The sequence below is a fragment of the Ciconia boyciana genome, chromosome 1, assembly GCF_034638445.1.
Source record: "Ciconia boyciana chromosome 1, ASM3463844v1, whole genome shotgun sequence".
Lineage (NCBI taxonomy): Eukaryota > Metazoa > Chordata > Aves > Ciconiiformes > Ciconiidae > Ciconia > Ciconia boyciana.
This window is the reverse complement of record NC_132934.1, coordinates 76,939,663-76,960,095: the sequence shown is the minus strand read 5'-3', so window position 1 is coordinate 76,960,095 and position 20,433 is coordinate 76,939,663. Positions and strand designations below refer to the sequence as shown.

At 44.9% G+C, this 20,433-nt stretch overlaps 2 protein-coding genes across 17 annotated transcripts in view; both read right to left on the bottom strand.

Annotated features, from left to right (window-relative positions):
• The window catches only part of PPFIBP1 (PPFIA binding protein 1), a 117,927-nt gene extending 117,468 nt beyond the window's left edge, over window positions 1–459 (bottom strand). For all 9 annotated transcript variants that reach the window (XM_072875645.1, XM_072875669.1, XM_072875698.1 and 6 more), the window contains exon 1: window positions 232–459. The gene's annotated coding sequence lies outside the window, so the exon portion shown is untranslated. The remainder of the gene's footprint in view (window positions 1–231) is intronic.
• Window positions 460–7,936: 7,477 nt separating this feature from the next.
• The window catches only part of BMAL2 (basic helix-loop-helix ARNT like 2), a 54,723-nt gene continuing 42,226 nt past the window's right edge, over window positions 7,937–20,433 (bottom strand). For 3 of the 8 annotated variants that reach the window (XR_012044530.1, XR_012044539.1, XR_012044540.1), the window contains 2 exons: window positions 16,560–16,647; window positions 7,937–15,742 (listed from right to left, as the gene is read on the bottom strand). The gene's annotated coding sequence lies outside the window, so the exon portion shown is untranslated. The remainder of the gene's footprint in view (window positions 15,743–16,559; window positions 16,648–20,433) is intronic. The other 5 variants (XR_012044529.1, XR_012044532.1, XR_012044531.1 and 2 more) reach the window with 4 other exon arrangements.

Here is a 20,433-nt window from a genome sequence, read left to right as displayed (position 1 = left end):
GGCAGGCGGCCCGGGCCCATGGCGGCGGGGAGGAGCCCGCCCCGCTGCGGCCCGCACGGCGCGGCGGGAGCCGTCGGGGCGCGCTGCCGCCGCCGCCGCCCGCGCAAGGCAGTCGCGGGGAAAGGCGCAGCGGGGGCTCATCCCGCCGGGACACCAAGTTGCCGCAGTCGGGCTCGGTTCGGTTTCGGGCAGCGGGGCCGGGCCCCGGGAGCTCGCCGGCGCGCCCCTTACCTGCGCCCAAACCCCGGCGGGCCCTCCCGGCGCGGCCGCGCCTCCGCCTCTGCCGGCTCCGGGCAGCCCCCGCCGCCGTCCGGTCCGCGCCGCTCCGCCGCCCGCCCCGTCCCGGCCGGCCCCGCCTGCGCCCCGCCCCGGACCGCCCGCGCCCCCGCCTCGCACACGGCGGCCGGGACCCAGCGGGGCCGCGCCGGGCCGAGCCGGGCGCTCGCCTCGCTCCCCGCCCCGGGGCCGGGCCTCCCCGACGGGGCGGGCGGCAGCGCCGGGCCGGGCCGGCGACCTGATTGGGCCCGACGGCAGTCACTCGGCGCCGCCGGCGGGCGGAGCGGGCGCGGCGCCGGGGCCGCGGCCGGGGCCGGAGCCCCCCTGCCGCGGCCCTTCAGCCTCGGCCCTGCCCACGGCGGGGCGCCCGGCCCGGCCCGCCCCGCCCGACGGCAGCCTCTGGAGGCGCCGCCCGCCGCCTCCCCCGGGGCCCGGTGAAGGGTAGGGCAGAGGCGGCCTCCTGCCGCCGGGGCCCCCGAGCTCCCTAGGGCCCGTGGCCCCTTCCCGCCCCGTGGCCGCGGCGCTCCCTGCCCGCCTTCGCGCCTCAGGATCCGGCCCTCGCCTCGGCCACCGGTTCCACCCTCTGAAACAGGCTGTGTTAACCCCCCAGAGTGCCCCCGGGCAGGGAAGGAGGGCTGGTCCCATCCACCCGAGCGGTACCGGTCCCGCAGCTGGACGGAGGCATCACACCTACCGCCGACCTCGGCAGCGACCTCGGCAGCGACTTCGGCAGCGACCTCGGTAGCGAGGGCAGGTGCGCTCCACCGACCGCCTCGCATCCCACCCCTAAAACCAGCCGTGCCTCGCCCACGGCAAAATGGTCGGCAAGGCCTGCGGATATCCCTCCTTCACACAGCTGGCGGACCGGGAGGCTCGGTTTGGCAGCCGCGTGCGGCCAACTATGAATTTTGTTTTGAGTTGACCCAAACCTTTTTTTTTTATTCTCAGAGCCCTTCCTCCCTTCCCTCCTCCAAGGGTTGGGTTCGACAGAACTCTTGATGTAATGTTTTTGTATGTGGAAAAAATGATTTGGTTGTACAGAGTTTCTGACCATAATTTCTAAAAAAGTGGGAAGTTTCCATTGAAAAGCATGTTGAAAGTAAACATTTCAAATTCGCAACAAAAATGGGAAAGTACCCATGCTACGCTGCAGCATCAGTTTCTACAGTTGGTCTTTTTGCCCATTTTCCTCAAATCCTCATCGAATCTCCAGCAAATGTTACCAGTTTGCTGTCAGCCGATGGGTCAGTGCTAGCACCAGGTTGAATCACAGGGCTCCCGCATCCAGCACTCCGTCCCTCCTGAAGTGGCCAGAGTTGGACTTGCCCAAAAACAAGCACTCAGAACAAATATTAATCCCCACTGAGTCCCAGTATTCATCAGCCTTTGTTTTCTGAATTGCTTGTTCTGTTGATTCTTTTTTTTTTTTACACTTTAATTAATTTTTAATTCAGAAAGTGAAGATTCTTATTAAAGAACCTAATGCAGAAGGGCTTTGTTAGTCCAGGATGGCGTATGAGTGAGATCTCTCCGAAAACAAATCTGAGTTGACAGAACATTTCAAACAACTGCTTGAATTCTTTCATCACAGAAAATACCTTTGCAAGTTAAGACAAATCTCTGATAAGGCTTTCTGGCTTGCTTATCTCTCATCTCCCAAAATATCTTAGCCCTTTTTGCTCCAGGCTGGTTTGCAAGGAAAGGTTGATTTTCTCCACCTGTGTGAAAATGCAGCAGCCTCAGAGAAGGGAAACATCTCGCTCGTCCCTCCTGTGAAGGCCGCAGGAGGTTACAACAAGGAAGAGTGTTTTCCAACATTTTTCACTGCTTGAGGAGGTAAAGGGAAAGAGCTTCTCCCTCACTTTGCAGTGGGAACACGTACCGTCTCCCTGGTTACAAATCAATAAATGGCATCAAGCCTAGTATTTCAAGAGCTGTCAGAGGCATTTTGAAGGCACGGCATACCCTCTCTTACGTGATCTTCTTCGGGTGGTACTTTGAGTCTCCCGTGCGTTCACAGTGTGGTACAGCTAGGGATATGGTGTTGCCGTGCAGTTATTTTTCAGCTGGATCAGTGGGGTGAGCAGACACACTCCAAGCCCCAGAGATCACTGGCACAAAGTGGGTGTCGGGGTGTCACGGGTGCAGGCATGAGCAGGACCGTGCCCCCCACTGGCAGTGACTCTGAGGTCAGCCCGAGCCCCTTGCAAAACAGCAATTAATAGCACTCTTATTAAATCTGCAGTGCATCTATCCCATGTTTTTGCCTGAGCCTCATTGCTGAGTGATAAACGTAGTTCAGTTTTTAATGCAGTTATCCTTACAACATTCTCACAAGCGTTACCATCTCATTTTACACGTTTTCAGTGACTGACCTTGGCTAATTGCGAGTGATAATGACTTGTAGTGATCCAGATGTCAATTTTCCTCTCCTCTGGAAGTCATCTGGTTTTAAGCAGCGGAATGGTCATTAGCCCCATGCCTCAGCATCCATGCTTGCTCACAGGCAGGGCCCTGAAATACAATAACAAGCTGTGTGCATCTCAGCCAATTTTCAATTATTTTGTTTTAAACTTCAGCACCTTGTTGGGCCCCAGAAGTTTTCCTTTAGACCAAACCCACTCTCCAAAATACAAGCAGCTGAAAGAGCCGAGGGATCTCCTTCCCAAGAGGCAATGATTTCACGCACCCAGGCTATGCATGTCTTTCATTTCAGGACAGCTCAGAAAGTCGGTTCTGTGAGTCGCTCTTTTTTCATGGCCGTGTGTTAACCCCAAAGCTGAGCCAGAGTGTTTTCAGGTCAGGTCTCTGCTACCGAGTCTCCTGGCATAGTTGTGTCAGCCAGAGCTGTGATGAGATAAGATCCTTTGAAGGCAGAGCTGTGCCAGCAAAAGCACCTTGTGCGGATGTAAGTATAAGCAGAGAAAACGGCACTTTTGTCTGGGTAGCTCATTTCGCTCGAGAAAGCTGGAATGCGCTCTCTCAGCAAAAGCACGATTTTACTGTTAGAAGCTGCATCTACCTGGGAAATGTTTGCTCTTGTGACCAACTATTGTAGCTACGCTGTCAAAGCTGTCCTGGCTTTCAGCTACCTGAAGTATGCAGACTGTTAAATACTCAACAGAGCTAATTGTTTTAGCCAAAACCTCAAGCTTCCGTATGACATTATGTTCAGTCCTAGGACAAAGCACTGCACAAACAGTTCCTAGCTGTCAAATCAATAGTTTAATTTAATAGTTTAAACCTTCCTCATGTTTAAATTCCTCTCCAATCCCTTCCTAAAAAGGAGAGGAGGAGAGATTCAGTGCCCAAAGGATCAACTCAGTCCACAGCAGCCTAAGTACAAAATGCCCCCAAACTGTACCCCCCAGAACGGTCAAACTTCTGACCTCAGCTATTCCATCCCTGAGTCTTCCTGCAGCCAAGCTTTTGAAAACACTGTAAGAAAAGCTCCGCACACTGAACCTACTGCTGAACTGGCAGAAGGGATGCTGCCTTGGCTCCGCTGTGCTGGCCGGACAGATCTGCTTAGGGCTGAAGTGCTTCACAGAGGTTTAAACCTCTCAGAAGGAAGAAGGGCATTTAAGAAATGACCAGTCAGCTCCTGAGCTTGGGATCGTTTCGGGTACCCCTGATCCTCTGGGGTGGGGTTATCTGCAGGCCCGAGAGCCAGCACCACCAGCACCACCTTTCCGTTTGAGAATCTGCGATCTAGGGGTTAGTAGTGAAATCGGTCCGTGAAGAGTCGTCCTGAAGGCTGGATAAAACTGAGTCTCCCAGAAAGTGCTGGAGAGAAGATGCCATTTTACACTTGTGTTATTCATGCTGTCTTTGGCAAAGTGCTTGGTGTGGCCATCGCCCGCCTGTTGAGGTGACCAGTCTTGTGTATTTTATCTGGAACCTTGTGCAATTAGCCCCTGGAAACCAGGAAAAAGCAAACTCAAGTTCTTTCTCAAGTGGGCAAGAAAGCTTCCCATAAAACTTTACACACCCATGAGGGTGAAAAAGTAATTGGCTGTAGGAACTTCTGCTGGAACACTGAGATGAACCTCAGAGATGTGTCAGTGTGTATCTGGAAATGACAAAAAGTAATAATACGAAGGAGAAGATCCTGCACCTCTTATGTAAAACATAAGAGAAAACCTCCTGGCATGAGGAATGCATACATATTCAGTGGCAATAGCATAGCTGTTGAAAAGATTGGGTGTTTCAGATGGGCTTCGTCTTCCCATTATTTTGAATGATTGCAATCATTAAAAGCAGGAAAGGAGAGATTGCAGTTCGAAAGTAAGTTTTACATTTTGAAATCTCTGCAGGCCTACAAAACGTTATTTTTCTTTCCCTGGAGGTCTCCCACTCACCCATTTATCTATAAGTGTACCTTAACTGGGTTGAAATACTCATTAAGTTCATGCACATGCAATTTTCACAGCATTCTCTCTGTTTCTGTATCAGCAGATAATTCTTATACTTGCACTCAGAAGCTGCTTTCTGGTATACTCAGTAAAGATGAGTGCTTGATCAAGAGCTAGAGAGAAGCCCTTTGGGTACTCAAAGTGTTTAGCTTCAGACACAGGAAAAAACGTTCAACAACTTAGTGGTGTTAAGAGTAGTCAGAAACAGGCGTATAGGTAGTGGCACTCACTTTTACTGATAGACCTTGCTGTGGAATGTACCAAACAAAGCACATCTCCACTGAAGTACACATGCACGGCTTGCACAATGATCAGCCAGCAAGGCAAATACCCGAGTCTGTGAAGTACTGCAAAATGTTATCAGAGGAAAGCAGGCATCGTGGCTGCAGCAGGACATAACAAACAGTGAGCATTTCTCCTGGTGCCTACAGAAAACCCTGCCAGAAACTCAGTTTGTAGCATCTGCCTAATCTGAAGGAGACTCTTCTTCTAGACGCAGCCAAATTCACCCCTGGTACAACTCACACTGTTAATCATGTCTGACCTCACCACCACCCTTCATCTACGCCTGGCCAGTGATGACACCCTACACTTAAGCTTCTGTGCCCCAACCACTAGGATAACTCCCACTATTCATTTCCCACTAATTCTGAGCTCATATTGCTCGGGTTTGCCTGGCACTGTTTACAACCAGACATGGCCTTATCACCCTTTCGTTCCTTTCATAATGACTTTCACGTTCCCATTCCCTCGGGAAATGCATGAAGGGGGCTTTCCAGCAAGTAAAGCACTAGTACAGCGATAAAGTGCCTTTCTTAAAAGAATCTCAAATATTGCATACTACCACACAGAAGTTACTCTCTCTACAGTGCCAATGAAGAAAACAAGGGATAAAGAGGTGAAAGACGTATCTCAGCTTGCAGTGTAACACCATACGGAGTCTCCTGAGCAAACCTCTGGGCAAGGTGGTGCATTTGCACAATACAGAGTAGCTGAATAGTTGCATTCGCACTGTCCAGTCCCTCTGCCGCACAGCTGGCAAAAACAGCTGTGGTGTGCTGCCAGCCCCACTTCCAGAGCCGCAGATATCTCTGCCTGGCACGCTGTAGACATAACTGCAGTGACTTACTCCAGATCACACAATGAGTCAGTGTCAAAGCTAGCTCACTCAGCTGGCCTCTAGGCTCAGGCTTTAGCTGGCCTTCAGGAGAGGAAAACAATGCCGGTTCAGACATTCCTTAAATACTAGGGCCACGAGGGCCACGGGGGAAGGCGACAGTATCCTTCCCGCCTAGATGAGAGCAGGAACTGTGTTTGCTTCCCATTTCGAAGAGCCCGAGATATGTGCACCTTGTTTGTTCCTGGACTGACTTCTTTGGAAATGCGTTTGGCTGGTGACTCATTGAGGTGGGAACCAAGGCCAGGCTCCCAGGCTCAGTCACCCCAGGCGTGTGCAGGGTAGGAAGGGATGCTTTCAGGTGGCAAGCACCAAACAAGTTAATCACTCGAAAGTACTAAAGTCTTCTGCTCTAGAGAAACAAGAGGCGGTAAGCAAAATCTTCGGGGCTGACTAGAATAGTGACCAAGCTGTCTTAGCGTATCAGTCAACGTGATACTTGCCATGCTCTAAGCAAAGTGACAGACAACCATGAAACAGGGATTATTTTACTCTGAAAGAAAGAAGAGAGAAACATGGAAAATACAGAAGAAGAGAGAAACATGGAAAATACAGCTCAGGGGAAGCACAAGGAGATGGTGATCATCAGTGTAGCTGCTATCGGTTTTGGTCTCCCTCTCTGTCTCTCCAGAGAGTTTACGCCTTAGGAATGAGGAGAATAAAGCTTTCTTCGTGGAAGATACCTATTTTTTAGGCTAGAAAAACCATCAAACTTATCTTCATTCTCCACTTCACTTGTGAGCCCTGTCTTTTTGTGTTAAGGATAAGTAGAAGAAGGGACAAAGGGATTTTGTTTAAGTGGAGAGTACGTCTTTCTGAGTTAGTATGGCAGATATGAACAGTTTATAAATACAACTTCACTAAACCTATAGAACTAACAATATTTACATTATTTACCTAAAACAAACTATTGGAGGACCATTCATGAGACAGACAATGGGAAAAAATTAAAATCACACTTCGGCATTCTCATGAAAAGGTGTGCAGGATGAACTGAATTTAAGTTATCTGAAATTTCAGGAGAAATGGTTCCCTTGCCCCATTACAGAAGTATCTGAATATCTTACTGAAGTACCATTTAGCCTAGTCAAAGCAGTGCTGTGCAAGTAAGGAGGTGAAGGCTGGGATGGATGCACAGTGGCAAGCAAACAGCACAGAAGTACTGCCAGGCTGCGGGGTCGCTCTGTCTTGTTGAGCTGTACCTTCTGCATTCATTTTAGGCATCCTGCTGCCACCGCAGCTCCTTCGCAGCGACAAGACAGGCAGGCTGGATGCAACACAGCTTGCAGAAGTGAGCAGGCTCGTGAATTATAAAAGGTTAAACACATGCAAAAGAAAAAGCAAAGCATAGAAAACAGGGAAGCATAACAAAACACCGTAAGGATGGATAAGCCAATATGCGTCTCAGACGAGACTAATTATACTCTGAGTCTAATCTTACTGAAGATGGAAGGCACACCTCCTCTGGCAGCTTGGCTTCATGAAAACACCTGCGGCTGTCACGTCTGGTTGGCTAAACGCCGTTGTGCAAAATGGTTTTACTAGCCCTATCAGCTCATTAATGCACAATTTGCTAATGCACAGGCATGAGGGCTGGGATCCTGCATCAGCAGATCTGTTGTGGCGGCTTTGGCTTTGTGCCAAAAACTTCTGAGAACATCTTTAAAGAGACAGCTCTCCATTAATTCAGGTAACAGAGTGCCATGCACTGCAGATTTCATCAAGACCTCCGAGACCGAAGATCTGTTTCAGTGAGAACAGCTATGTCCATCTTGTATAAAAATGTCTCAGGTTCCTAAAATAAATACTTTCTCTTAAAAAGGTTCTTAAAGAAAGTTTCAGATTTAAGTGATCAAAGTTATTGTCATTTCTTCTTAACATCTGAGGATATTTCTTCTAATCCTCAGTTCAGTAAAGAACTATTGAAGCATTTCCAAATAACTTACTCTCCAGTTCCCCTTACTCAGATGGCTTCCTGTATAACTGCCTACAGTACTGCTATATTTGTACATAAACCGCCTTAAAATTCAAACAAAAATGTCAGGAAGTTCAGATATGAGGCCTTTAATTCATATACAAAACACGTGCAAGGAACATTCAGAAGATGTTTCAATCCATCTTAGGCATCCAAGGAATGATGTTTTCACATTTAAGATAAAACAGGAGTCAGAAGTAACCATTATCTTTTGGCAAGTGTTTTGCAAACATAAATGTCTCCCTTAATCTTTGAAAATCAGGACTTTAGACTGCATGATATTTAAAAATCTTGTTTTCTTTTAAAGTATATTCATATACTTTTACATATACATAAGTAAACACTTAAGCTGGATTCATTAATAATTCAATAGCCTACTTAAGATGTAAGCCTATTTAAAATAAAGCGTGAAATTCTTACACTAGGTATTAAAACATATGTTTAATATATATTTTTTCAAATGAATGAAATGAAATTCAAGGTGAAAACCATAAACGTTTGCTGTTAAAGTTTTAAAGGACATAAAGTCACTGAACTGATGGAATTACCATCTGAACATCTGGAACAAGAATTGGCTGAACTGAACCAGCTTTTGATAAAAGTGATTTTTTTACATGTGCAGAAAGAATATTGGAGCTGAACAAGTTGAATAATCTGAAACAGAAATAGCAATAAGTTCAAAGCCGAGAAACTAACTGGGAACTAAACACCAAAAAGCTTATGTTCCTCGCTAAGCTGTGAATAAAAGCGAGGAATGAAAGCGGCACCTCTCTACATGCTTGCATTTTGAGGGACACTGTGATCAGCAGCAAGCACTTCACCAGCTGCAAATGATCCTTCTAAATCGGTTACGTTTTAATGAAAAATATGCAATGATGAGCTTTGCATTGTTTCTTCCATGGACAGCATGCTTGTAATGGTCTGTGTGGTTAGTTAAAAATACTGAAGGAGAGAGTGTTTTTGAACAGCGTGTGCACACAGAGAACTGAGCCAGAGGCCGAGCGTGCAGGGCACCCACCCACGCCGCTTGGAACCAGTGAGCTTCCACCCCTGCACACGGGTACTGCAGGGGTAAAACACCAAACACTGCCACGTAAATTATCTGTTTTCTCATTCCTGCGTGAGATGGGTACGTATTTTTCTTCGCCTCCTTTGGTCCAGGCTTCGCTCGATTAGCCGTGTGCTGGTTTCCAGGCTGGCTTCAGGCTGGCTCCTCTTCACTTACCCCCTACAGCTTATTTTTAGTCTCAGGACCCATACACGTGCGAGTAATAGTACCTTTGTTAGGGGAAAACGATATATATGAAATAAATATGCGATACATACACTCTTAAAAGATGTTTCTGAATGATGTGCTGCATTCACAGCAATGTATTTTCTGTGGCAGCAGGTGACCCCGCAGAGGGACGGGGAAGGGGGCGTATGGCACTGTTAGTCACATCCCCTAGAGCCGCGATGGCAGAGAGCGAATTGCTGAAATGCGCCATCAGCAACGCACGGCGGTGGCTCAGGAGCGCCGGTGCTTCGCCCGGGGCCTGCCGTGCCACCTCCCTGTCTGTCCAGCCCCTTGGGGCTCACTGACCGCCATGCCGGACAAACCTCTGCCGTGTTTATAAATAAACAAAGCAAATCAAAACTTTCCACTCAAGCGAGCTGGAAAATGAATTTAAGGAGTAGCTTAAAGCTCCCAACACCCACCCCCACCCTGAGGGGGGGTCCATGATCAGCTACAGCAGGGACGGGGCTGGGCAGAGGCATGGCCAAGGCTGGCACCAAAATGGTTCCCTGGGCTGTGGGGCCTAGGGGAAGGCGTTGGGGTGGATGAGGCCTGCTGGTGCACCCGGGGCACGGCGTGGCCCCCAGGCAGGAGGTTTGGCTGTGTGTGGTTGGGGCAGGGGGTCCCGCCAACCCACCGGAGCAAGCTCATGGTGAAAGTGTGGCTTGAGGGCACCTCTCAGCCACCACGGTTCAGCAGATGATGGCGGTTTAACAAGCTCTTCTTTGCCACCTCCCCTACAGATGCCCAGGCCCAGGTCCGGCCACGGTGGCCAGCCTCTTTTCTTCAGCTGCCGCCAGAGCGCCTGCTGTCCCTGCAGGGGACCAGCAGGGACCCGCTGCCGTCTGGGGACACGCCATGCACGGCCACCCTGCTCCCCTATCCCCCGTCTCCCAGGTGCTGGGGTGGCACAGGCAGGCTGACACGAGGCAGCCGCTGGCGGGGTGGCTTTGAATGGGGTTGAGTGAGGTCTTGGTGGGCGGCTGTTTCGAGGCCCATGGTCTAGCTCTGCTCTGCTGCAGGTACCTACCCGAGGGGGTTGTATCACCTGGGCCACAATGCCTTTCCCCTGGGGCGATCTTGCTGCTGCCTTACTGGTAAGGCCGAGCAAAAGCGAGCAACTTAGGCAAGGCTTTTGCCAGGGTTAGGAATCAGCAGCAGAAGCCAGCAGCTCTGCTCGCCAGTCCTCCAGCCCAGCACCACGTACCCCCCCCACCCTGTGTGCTGGAAGGACATCGTTTGGCGTTTCATCATGAACTCCTGTTAACAAACTCACGGGAAGAAAGTTACTGCAAAATTTTTCAAACCATGAAGGAGCCCCCCGAGCACAGGAGATCACGGAGAGCGTTTCAGCAACGCAGGACAGAAACTGTGCTGCATTTCTTATGATAAAGTATGATGGAAAAAAAGCCTTAAAAATCACAGGCCTTTCATGTCCTCTATCATCATTCAGCCCACAGGATCCCTGTCAGCTATGGTAATCAGTTTGGGCTGTCAGCTACTAAAGATGCACTAAGTATATGGTAGTATTTTTAAATTAAATATGTCTTTTTTTACATATAGAAGGACATTAAGGCAAGCCAAACTCCTGCTTTTCATAAAAATTATGCAGCTGATTGCTCCTGCATTAATTGGGAGACAGACATCAAAGGAGAACTGGGAGACTGACATGGGCCCACAGCGACTTCAACCGAAGTGCGTTTCAGGCAGTTACAAAAAATTTGTCTCATCCAACCCAAATGTAGCTACAGCATTTCCAAAAAAGGGGCATCGGAAACAAGTTCTCGCTCTGCTTAGAGCTCACATCCCTTCCCCTGCGTCAGGTCTCAAGACTGATGTAACCTGGAATTTGCTTTCGGTGGGGAAGCAGCTAGCCCAAGCATTGTGCAGGCCTGCCAATAGCTTTTGGAGTTCCACAGGGGGAAATAATCTCTGTAAATAATGATCTGAACTTCCAGCATCAATAAAGTATTATGGTGAAAATGGCTGAATGAGATGCCACAGCTTATTGCTATGGGGAGCACGAGAACAAGAGGGGGTAGCCTGGGAAACATCTTCTTATGCAACCCACTGTCCTTCACTGTGCCCGGGCTGGAGGGCAGCAGCAGAGGAGGCAAGGATGGTATCGTTTTGAACACAAACCAGAAATGAATCCTCACCAAGAAGAGATGCTAAGAGACACAACAGCAATCTCCAGTCATCTTACCCTTGTCTTTCTCCTCCATCCCTTGCCATAACCTGTTGCAGATACTTGCCTTCTGTTTGAAACTACATAAGCAGCTTCTGGAGGCACGAACCTATAATATAACCACAGGACATCACAGAGCTGTGCCTCCATCTTCGTGAGGTATATACCCTGATGGCATGGAAGGAGCAAGTGCATCTCTTTGACAGCTGAAATTTGCATCTGCACTATGTTCAGTGAGGGTTGGTATCATTTGTTTGTTGGTGCCCTGCAGCAGATCTGCCCATCTGCTTAAATGCTCCCACTTCACGAAAAAAGCCCCTCCGGCTTTTTTAGACAAGCTCTGTAGCTTGCAGGAGGTGGAAATGTCAAAACAGCACAGAATGATGTTTAAAGCAAAGCATTACCCACCAGAGCAGGCAGATCTGGAGGGGACATTTCTGAACCTAAGCTAGCACAAACTTTGTTTGGAATAACTTGTTCTGCTGCACGTGCAGTGGTGCACTCACTGGGGACCTACCTGGCTCTGTGGCCGTCCGTATCTGTCAGTTAAATCAAAGATTCCCCATGGTGACACATTAGGCCAGATGCTGAGAAAGACAGTGCCATAGCTGCAATTTTATGTGGCTGTGCAAGCTGGGGAGCAGGCGCGGTGCCCAGGGAGGATTCCCCCTTGAGCCACTGGGGTTCCTTGCACATTCCCAGCCTCTGCCACGTACACAAGATGGTGAATCTTCTGTTCCCATCTGCTTTCTAGTAATTGGGACCAACATTTTGCAGAATTTCAGAGAAACCGAAATGCTTTTTCTGGCCTAACCTGAGTGCTGTCTCTGTGATGGGAATGTTCTGGGTGACTCTTTCAGCGACAGCACTGCTCAGCTCAGTAACTGGCAGCAAACAAGGCCCTGCGAGTCCTAACTTTGGGAATCTCATTTAAGTAAAGGTTGGATTTTTTTGTAGAATCCCTTAATCCTAGATGTATCTCAAAGTAGCTGTCTTGGCAGTAATATCTGATGATGAAGAATGGATCATCAAGGTCAGGTGCAAAATAGCGGTTAGCCACATCTGATGGAGAAGTGTGTAGATTCAGGTACTTCTATGGATAGCCTTCTCTTAGAGATTTCAAACCTCTCTCAGTCTTAGGGAGTAACATCACTTTACACTCTGCACACTACAGGGAACATGTGCTAAAAGCACCTAAGGGAAGAATTACAAGTACAAACCCAGCAACCCCGCAGGTAAATCTGCAATTCCCAAGCAGCATGTTTTGGCCGTACAATTTTTTTCAGTGAGACACTAAAGCCTCTGTAGTCTGTATTAACATGCGGGGATAGCAAATCTACAGCTGCCATTGGCACTGTGCTGCATTGCAGAATTATGTCATCTGTGCATCATTACTTAGGGTTGAATATTCAGCTATAGAGAAGACAGCTGGGTGGGCTATTGTGAGACAGGAAATTCTATAGATAGCAGCACACCACCGGATTCACTTTTAGCACAAAGCTCATCTTCACATGCCATTTTCTCCAAAACCTTAAAAAGTCAAGTCACAGTAAGAACTCAGACTTACTGTCAATCTGCAATTGCCATTAACAGAAGTGTAGGGCTAATGTGTGCACAAGTTCTTATTCTTTTCAGACAATCACAGATCAGCTCCATATGCTGGTTTTCTTGTCAACAGCTGTGTCCCAGCTATTGATTAAACTTTAATTAATCAAGCTGAAAAATGGTGTCACTGCTTGCAAGTGCAGCTTCTCATATGCAACTCAAGTTTGGTTCATCATGCTTATTCTGCTTTTCAAGAAGAGCTACCAACAAAATAATTACTTTAAGACTGCAGCATTCCTCATCAAGCAAGGAGAGCCAAGAGCAGGAGACAAAAGACTTCTCAAGGTCTTGAAGTCCAGCCACTCCAGCATTCTCTGATATTCCTTGTCTAGGTTTTAACCTAATGATACACTAATTCATGGACAAATTGGCAAGAACTTTCCAGCCCATTCCTGAGCTACAAAACAAGCTACAACACTGATTTCCTTATAGCGATATGGCATTAGCTATCTACTCTACACGTTGTTCAGAAATACAACCTTAGCTTGACAATAATTACATTTGGCAATTATTAAGTCTCCATATGTGCTGCTTTCCCAGGAAAACTAGCAGAGTATCACTAATGTGTCATGTTCCTCTGCCTTGTGCACTTTATGATTGTTCTTACTGTAACAGTAAAGCAATTATTCTCAACAAAAAGGTCTTTGAAGTGTGGAGTACTTTGAGCCTTGTTTTCACAGGTGGGGAACAGAGACAATGATATTAAGTGAAGTCCAAAGGTCACACAGGTTGCCTATAGCAAAGCAGCAAAATTAGACACGGATATTCCAAGCACCAGGCTAGTTGTTTAAAATGCATGCTTGTTGAACTCAGTATCCTTGTGTATGTGGTGTAAGGTAGAATAAAAATAGCTATTGAAGAGCTCCCTCAATTTCCTTCTCTTTCATGGGTTTACAAAAACATCTGCATCAACACACATCTTTGAATGCAATCTTTAGTGTGTCTAAAGAGCCTGCCCTAGCTCCTTGTGAGGTTGAGGAAAAACTCTCAGTAGCCCTCATGAGGACAAATTAAGTTGTAGACACTGATGTTAAAGTACTGGAGTCCATCCATCTGCCCAGCCATTGCCAAGAAGCAAGGCTACTGCAACCAGGATGGGTCAGTCGTGCCCTTTACCCAAAAGCATGGGATTTTATGAGCAATATAGTTTTGCACAGCTGATGGTCTCAACCTTATCATGCCAATTAAAATAGCAAGTAGGTTTTTGACTTTGGCTCTAGATCCTGACTTGTTTTGAAATAAAGACCTGACGAATCATGGACCCAACAATTTTCCTACTTTGTGTTGTTTCAGCTCAACATTTTCTGTTTCCTGCCTGCTGTCATAAGCCCCCATTGTGAGAATCACCCTTTACCTGGCGACTCTCAGAACTGAGAATTACAAACATATCACATCTGCACTGTACCTTTTGACTACAAACTGCAAACCTACTAAATTCACGAGGATCAAAACCCATGAGTATGGCCACCCCAGTATCTGAGGCATAAGCATTTACATACTACAAAACAAATACAATCACAACTGGTACCACATTATAACCTGGGTTTGCAAACTTGGCAAAGCAGCCAAGGAAACTGAAGGTGAATTTGTTGCATCCTCTCAGGCTGAAGAAATATCTTTGCATCCAAGTTGAGGTGTGTGGAGAGATAGCACAGCATCAAAAAAATCTATGGATTAGGATCTTTTAGCACAGCCTTGGGACAAAGGCATTTGATGTCTATATCCAAGTTTCTACTTCTGTAAAAAGACTAACACCTAGCTTCAGGCAGTAATCTTTGAAGTTGCACAGTTGCACAAATACCTATGCTAAGTATTTTTATTCTACTTTGTGATAGTCCTTGGTGCGGAGAAATTTCATTGGTAACATTATGAATCCACATTATTTTAGCATTAGTGAAAGATTAAGAAAAATAGACCCCCTTTCCAAAACTACAGGTAACAAACCCACAGCAATAGATGTTGGTGAGCTGCAAACAGCAGTAATACTTGTGCTATCCTAGCAGGGTTTCAGATTCAATGATCCAATCCCTCTTCTCAGCATTAAACTAATTTAAGTGATGTAATTCTGCCACAGTACTGATGAATAACCCCAAATGAAAACCTACATAATGAGATTTTATAGATTAAGTTAGTCTCATGGCAGGTTTCTCATTATGCAGACTAGGTAAAAACCTATTTGAATCCTCCTTATTTCAGGAGACAGATGAGGTGAGACACTGCTCTGAGTTACCTCTGTTACGCCATACAGTGAGATTGGGGGTAGTGCATAACATTCAAACATGAAAGTGTCAGTCTTGTTGAGCATGTCGCTGTTTTAATTTGCACTTGTCTTTACACCAAGACTTATTATGTATGGGAAAACATGGGTATATGCCAAGTGACTGAAGAGCAGATATTTTTGAAGAAGCATGAGAGGGTTAGGCCTTCACTTCTCATGGAAGTGCAGCCAGAGATGGCACCTCACTCCATTGTACACTTTGAAAATACAAGCCAAGTAAGAGTACTAAACTCACTCCTTTTCCACAGAAAGTCTTAAGGAGAGAAACAGATTTAGTGAGGCCAGCTGGGCGACTCAAATCCCTACCAATAATTAGTCTTCATTTTCCTTACGATTCAGGTGTACGTAAAGATCTCACCTATTTGGAAAAAAACCAACTTCAGCAGTGAACGATCAGTTTTCATCTTGAGCTAGATTAGAAGTAATGTGGTCACTTCAGGAGAGACTCATTCATTCTTGCGAACAGAAGCGTGCTCCCTTTCTTGGTCTCCTTCTGGCCCCATGATTCTTTCCCTTATTCCTGTACAGTGGCGCGAGTGTCAACAGGCAGGACTGGAAAATGTTTTCATTTCAGTTTATAAGCTTTAGGAAAGTAAGTTAATTGCTAAAAATACACAGCAATCGTAAGAATAGCTATAACATTGAGAACTGATAGACAAAGTTAAAAATCTGGAAGTGGTATCCTGAGTTTACAAAAGGGAAGTCACATCTGTTTAGTAAAGTTTGCAGCTATTTCTGTATGGCTTCGCTTAAGCTAAATGATGGCTGAATTCACGTTTATCCTGGCTTTGCTCTTCAGCCAAGTTTCCTATTACTACAGTAGAAGTTTTGCTCAGCCCATCATTAACATTTGTCCTGAAGTTTCAGCAAATGCCCCTTGAACTCCAGAGCGTTGTCTCTGATGCAGAAAGAACTCGGTGATTTGTTAGTGTTTATTGAAGTATATTTTCAAGAAAATGCTATTAATACCTTTGCTAATGGTAATGATCCTGTGCATTTCTTTAAGAAATATTTTGACTGAAATTGTTGCACTAAAAACCTAATCAGGTTTAAAATTGAGGTGCAGATCACTTCTATTAATTTTTAGCTACAATTTTACAAATATCTCAATATAATTTTGATGCTGTCAACCTTTGCTAAAAAGTGATATTTTTTTTTGTCTGTGGCTCCACCTGTTTTTCTTATTTTCTCTCTTTTTTACTTTCAGTGCAGAATTACTGTGCTGCCACAAGCTTTCACTTCACCACCACTGAAAGCAGCTATTTAATCTGTGGAGTTTAATTCTACCTTTTACATTCCAAGTGCAAATACTTATTTAAACATGTGGCTAATTCTGAACAGAGCTAGTCAAGTGAATAAAGCTACTTACCTTAAAACGTCTGCAAGATTAAGCTTTTAGGCTACGTTTACACCATACTGAGTAGTGCTTTGTAGAGATACCCAAGCTGGATCTGGAGCTAGATGGTGGAAGACAAGCCACTTACGTTAGTCCTACAGGCTTTGCTATCATAACTAGATCATTTCTAGGATTCACTGGTGTGCTTATGGTGCTGTACTGTGCCATATACAAAACAGCCTGTTCAGAACTAGCCCTACACTTTCTCAAGACAGTACTGCACAGCATTATCACATCATTAGTAGTATCAGTAAAGCAGGGATCCTTCTGCAGGAAAATGCTATATCATTAAAAAAAAACAAACAGCATCCTTTCATACACAGCAGATATTTTAAAAGCGCTTGTTTAAAACCAATCATCGGTTATACTATTTCCAGCTCAAAATCAAACATGTATAATCAATTTCAGGCCACTATTTCAAAATTAAAGCTCGTAAAATGAACATCTTATTATGTTCAGAACTCCTCCTGAACAGCTACTGAGGACTGCAGTTTTTTTAACTGATGATTAAATTTAGCCATCATGAAAGGCGGTAATGATAATAAACATCATTAAGACTCTACAACAATTTACGCCTTTTGCAAAACGTTTTATATGAATTTTAAAATGTGAAGTGGACAACTGCATATCTTAGCTAGAATATGATGTGTATTTCCACCAAGATGCTGAAACTCAATTTAAAAACTATTCAAAGATATAACTCCCTGAGATCGCAGAAACACACTGCATCCTCAGTGGAAATACTGAAGAACCTTTTTGCTGTTATTTTTATCTATGAAATAAATTATGTGAAATGTGAACTAATGTCATGGTTTTGACACAGACATCTTGCAAAATGCTCTTTTTGAATATAACTTCTTCTACATGTCATTAACTGTGGCACTAACCTTGAGTGCAGTACGTGAGCATTGCTGCTTTTTTTTTTTTTTTCTTCTTAGCTATCAACAGCTGTACATGACTTAAATTTATCAGTTCCTGAAAAGCTACAACATTTAGAAAGTTTGGTCTCATTAAAAGATGCATTACTATATCTACAAGCAACAAAGCAAGTTCTGCTATAATGATCTCATCTGCAGCCTATGTGAATTAAATATATATCAATTTATATATCTAAATGCCCATACATCTATCCAATGTTAACTGCAGAGAAAGAACAGAAAAAAACCACAGCCTGTCTGCAGAGAGGATTTATACTCAGCCCATTTTTCTACTTTGAACTTCAGTTTTAACAGTCACCTTGCAATTATTCTTAATATTGATCTTGGCCACGCTGAAGCCAGAGGCAAAGAATCTTAGCGATTGTTGTGGAGTCAAGTTTTTGCTAGTATAAATTAATTACAATGTTAAAGTCCACATGGGACTTATTAAAAATCCTATAAATTCTAGTCTGCATTCTCAGTGCAACTTAACTTTCAGAAGAAACAAAATTGCAAAGAGCTAAAAGCTCATTCTCCATTACAGCTATTTGGAGGGTTGGAAGAAGTTTCCCAAGTTGTTTAATGGCAAGGAAGGGCTTAATCTTCCATTGGCATACACAAGATCACACTGGGTATTTCACTGAATTACAAATAGAAGTGCCCATAAATTTCCTTGCACATCAGTGACCAAATGAAAATATCTATGAAAGTCTGACCACTTCAGAGGAAAAGGCAATCTGGGTATCCTATACAGCATGTGCCTACTTCCCACATCAGTAACCAGAGTTATTTCTTGACGTACAATGGACTGAATTAGGACTACTGGAAAAAGAAGTTCTGTCCTATGAAAAGCTTCCTGCCATAAAAATGTAAGTAACTGGACTCCAAGTTACATCTTCCAAATTTCTTATTAAAAAATACCTGAACTCTGCATTTGAGTGGGACAGTCATCAAGACCGCAAATGTCTCAAATCCAAATTTTGAAAGCCTTATTCCCTATTACCTTGTCTTAATGCCTTAGCTTGATTAAAATAAGGTACCAAAACCAGGCTGAAAGCAGCAAGACGAGTTGGCAATGGTAACTTGCAGTCCTTCTAAAAAGGATCATATTTACTAACACAAACAAGCCGTTCCAACAGTGCAACTTCCACTCAGCACTGTGCCCAGCTCCTTCCAGATTGATAGGTAAAGTTTCAAATTCTGTTTAGATAATCCGTAGAAACCTAAGTTCGACAATTTTGAAATGGGGTTGATTTTTCAGTGACTGCCTGAAAAGGCAGCAGTTACATACTAGCCTAAGCAGGAAAATAATCCACTTTAAAATATTTTCCCCTCAGACTGCTATCAGTAATCCTCTTCACCATTTTTAAAGTTACTAACCCTTATGCTTATCACCAAATCCAAAACACCATTAAAGTGATCGTGATAAGAAAGCTTACCAGAATCAGTAAATACTTGGTTTAAATATGGCAAAGATGGAGATAGAGAACAATCAATCCAGCCCCCTTTGCTTTATCACAAAGGAACTGACAGAGCACCATGCCACAGCTCTACTCATACAAGCATCCTGCTTGTACCATGGTATAGAATTGCATTTTAGATTATTTAAGTAGTTGTCCCGACGGTCCTTTTTTTTTTTTTTTTTTTGTGAAAAATGTGTATTTTTCCTGCAACTGTATCTGGAGTTTCACTCATTTGATCTTTCTGTTTATCTGCAAACTCCCACAACATTGGAGTGTTTCCCATGGCTTTCTACCAAAGCAACTGTAAGAACTCGGGAATAATGACCTCTGATTTTTGAGATACACAACACATGTTTTTATACTGGAAACTTCAAGTTCCTTACAGAACTTGGATGCAAAATGCCCCCAAGAGTTAAAACATACCACAAGAAACTAAATATATGGGGTTTTTTGAAAAGACTATCTGGGAGCACGCTGTAAATTACTGTAGTAAACCACGAGCAAGACAGCTCTGAAGAACTGTATGATTTTAAAAGTTTTAAAGCTGGGGGCTCATAAAGGGGGACTGTCATAAAAACTTAAGAAGCCATGAGTAGCATAGAGACAGAAGGTAAGAAACAACTGTTTGTTGTTCCAGTACCAGAAGCAGCAATCCACAAATGAAGTAGTAATCTGCAGATGAAGCTAGCAGGAGCCAGAACAGAGAAAAGTGGTTCTTTCTGCAACAGGGAGGAGGCCCATGGCACTCCCTATTAAAGGAGTCTGCGGGTACAAGGAGTTTCCATGGGCTCAATGGAGGGGTGGTCAAATAGTCACGCTTGGAATAGACATCCTTCAGGATTTACCAAATGGACAAACCAATCAAGCTCAGGAAATCCCCTGAGCTGAAAGCAGTTGAAGCAGCTTCTGTGCTTATCCTATTAACTGTCTTAAGGAGTCAGCTCATGTCCATCGCTGCCCGCAGCAGAACGGGCAGTCTTAAACACCATAGCTGCTCTTACATTCCACACAGAATGAAGTGCAACCAGCCTGGAGCTCTTCAGAACAAGTGTTTAGCAGCTGACTGTATCTTCCTGAAACAACACAAAGTTCACCTGCCTGGTTTTTTGTTTTGTTTTGTGTTGGTGTTTTGTTTTGGTGGTTTTGGTTGGTTGGTTTTTGTGGGTTTTTTTGTTTATTTGTTTTTTTAAAGAGATTTACTATCTCTCTAATGATAACAAAAACATTATCTGATACTGCAACTATATTTGTCCAGAAAAAAAAGAGTATTCTTAAAGACCTGGCAAATCAAATGTATATAAAGTATGAGGGGTTAAGAAACCAATTTGCTTATCATCCTATTTTGACAAGATGAAGCCTAAGGATGGAACAACTCCTGTCAAATAATTTTTTATGAATTCATCTTAAATTATTTTGTCTAAAAACTAAAGCCCCAGTAGTATTGTCTTCTCTACGATATAGCCCTGT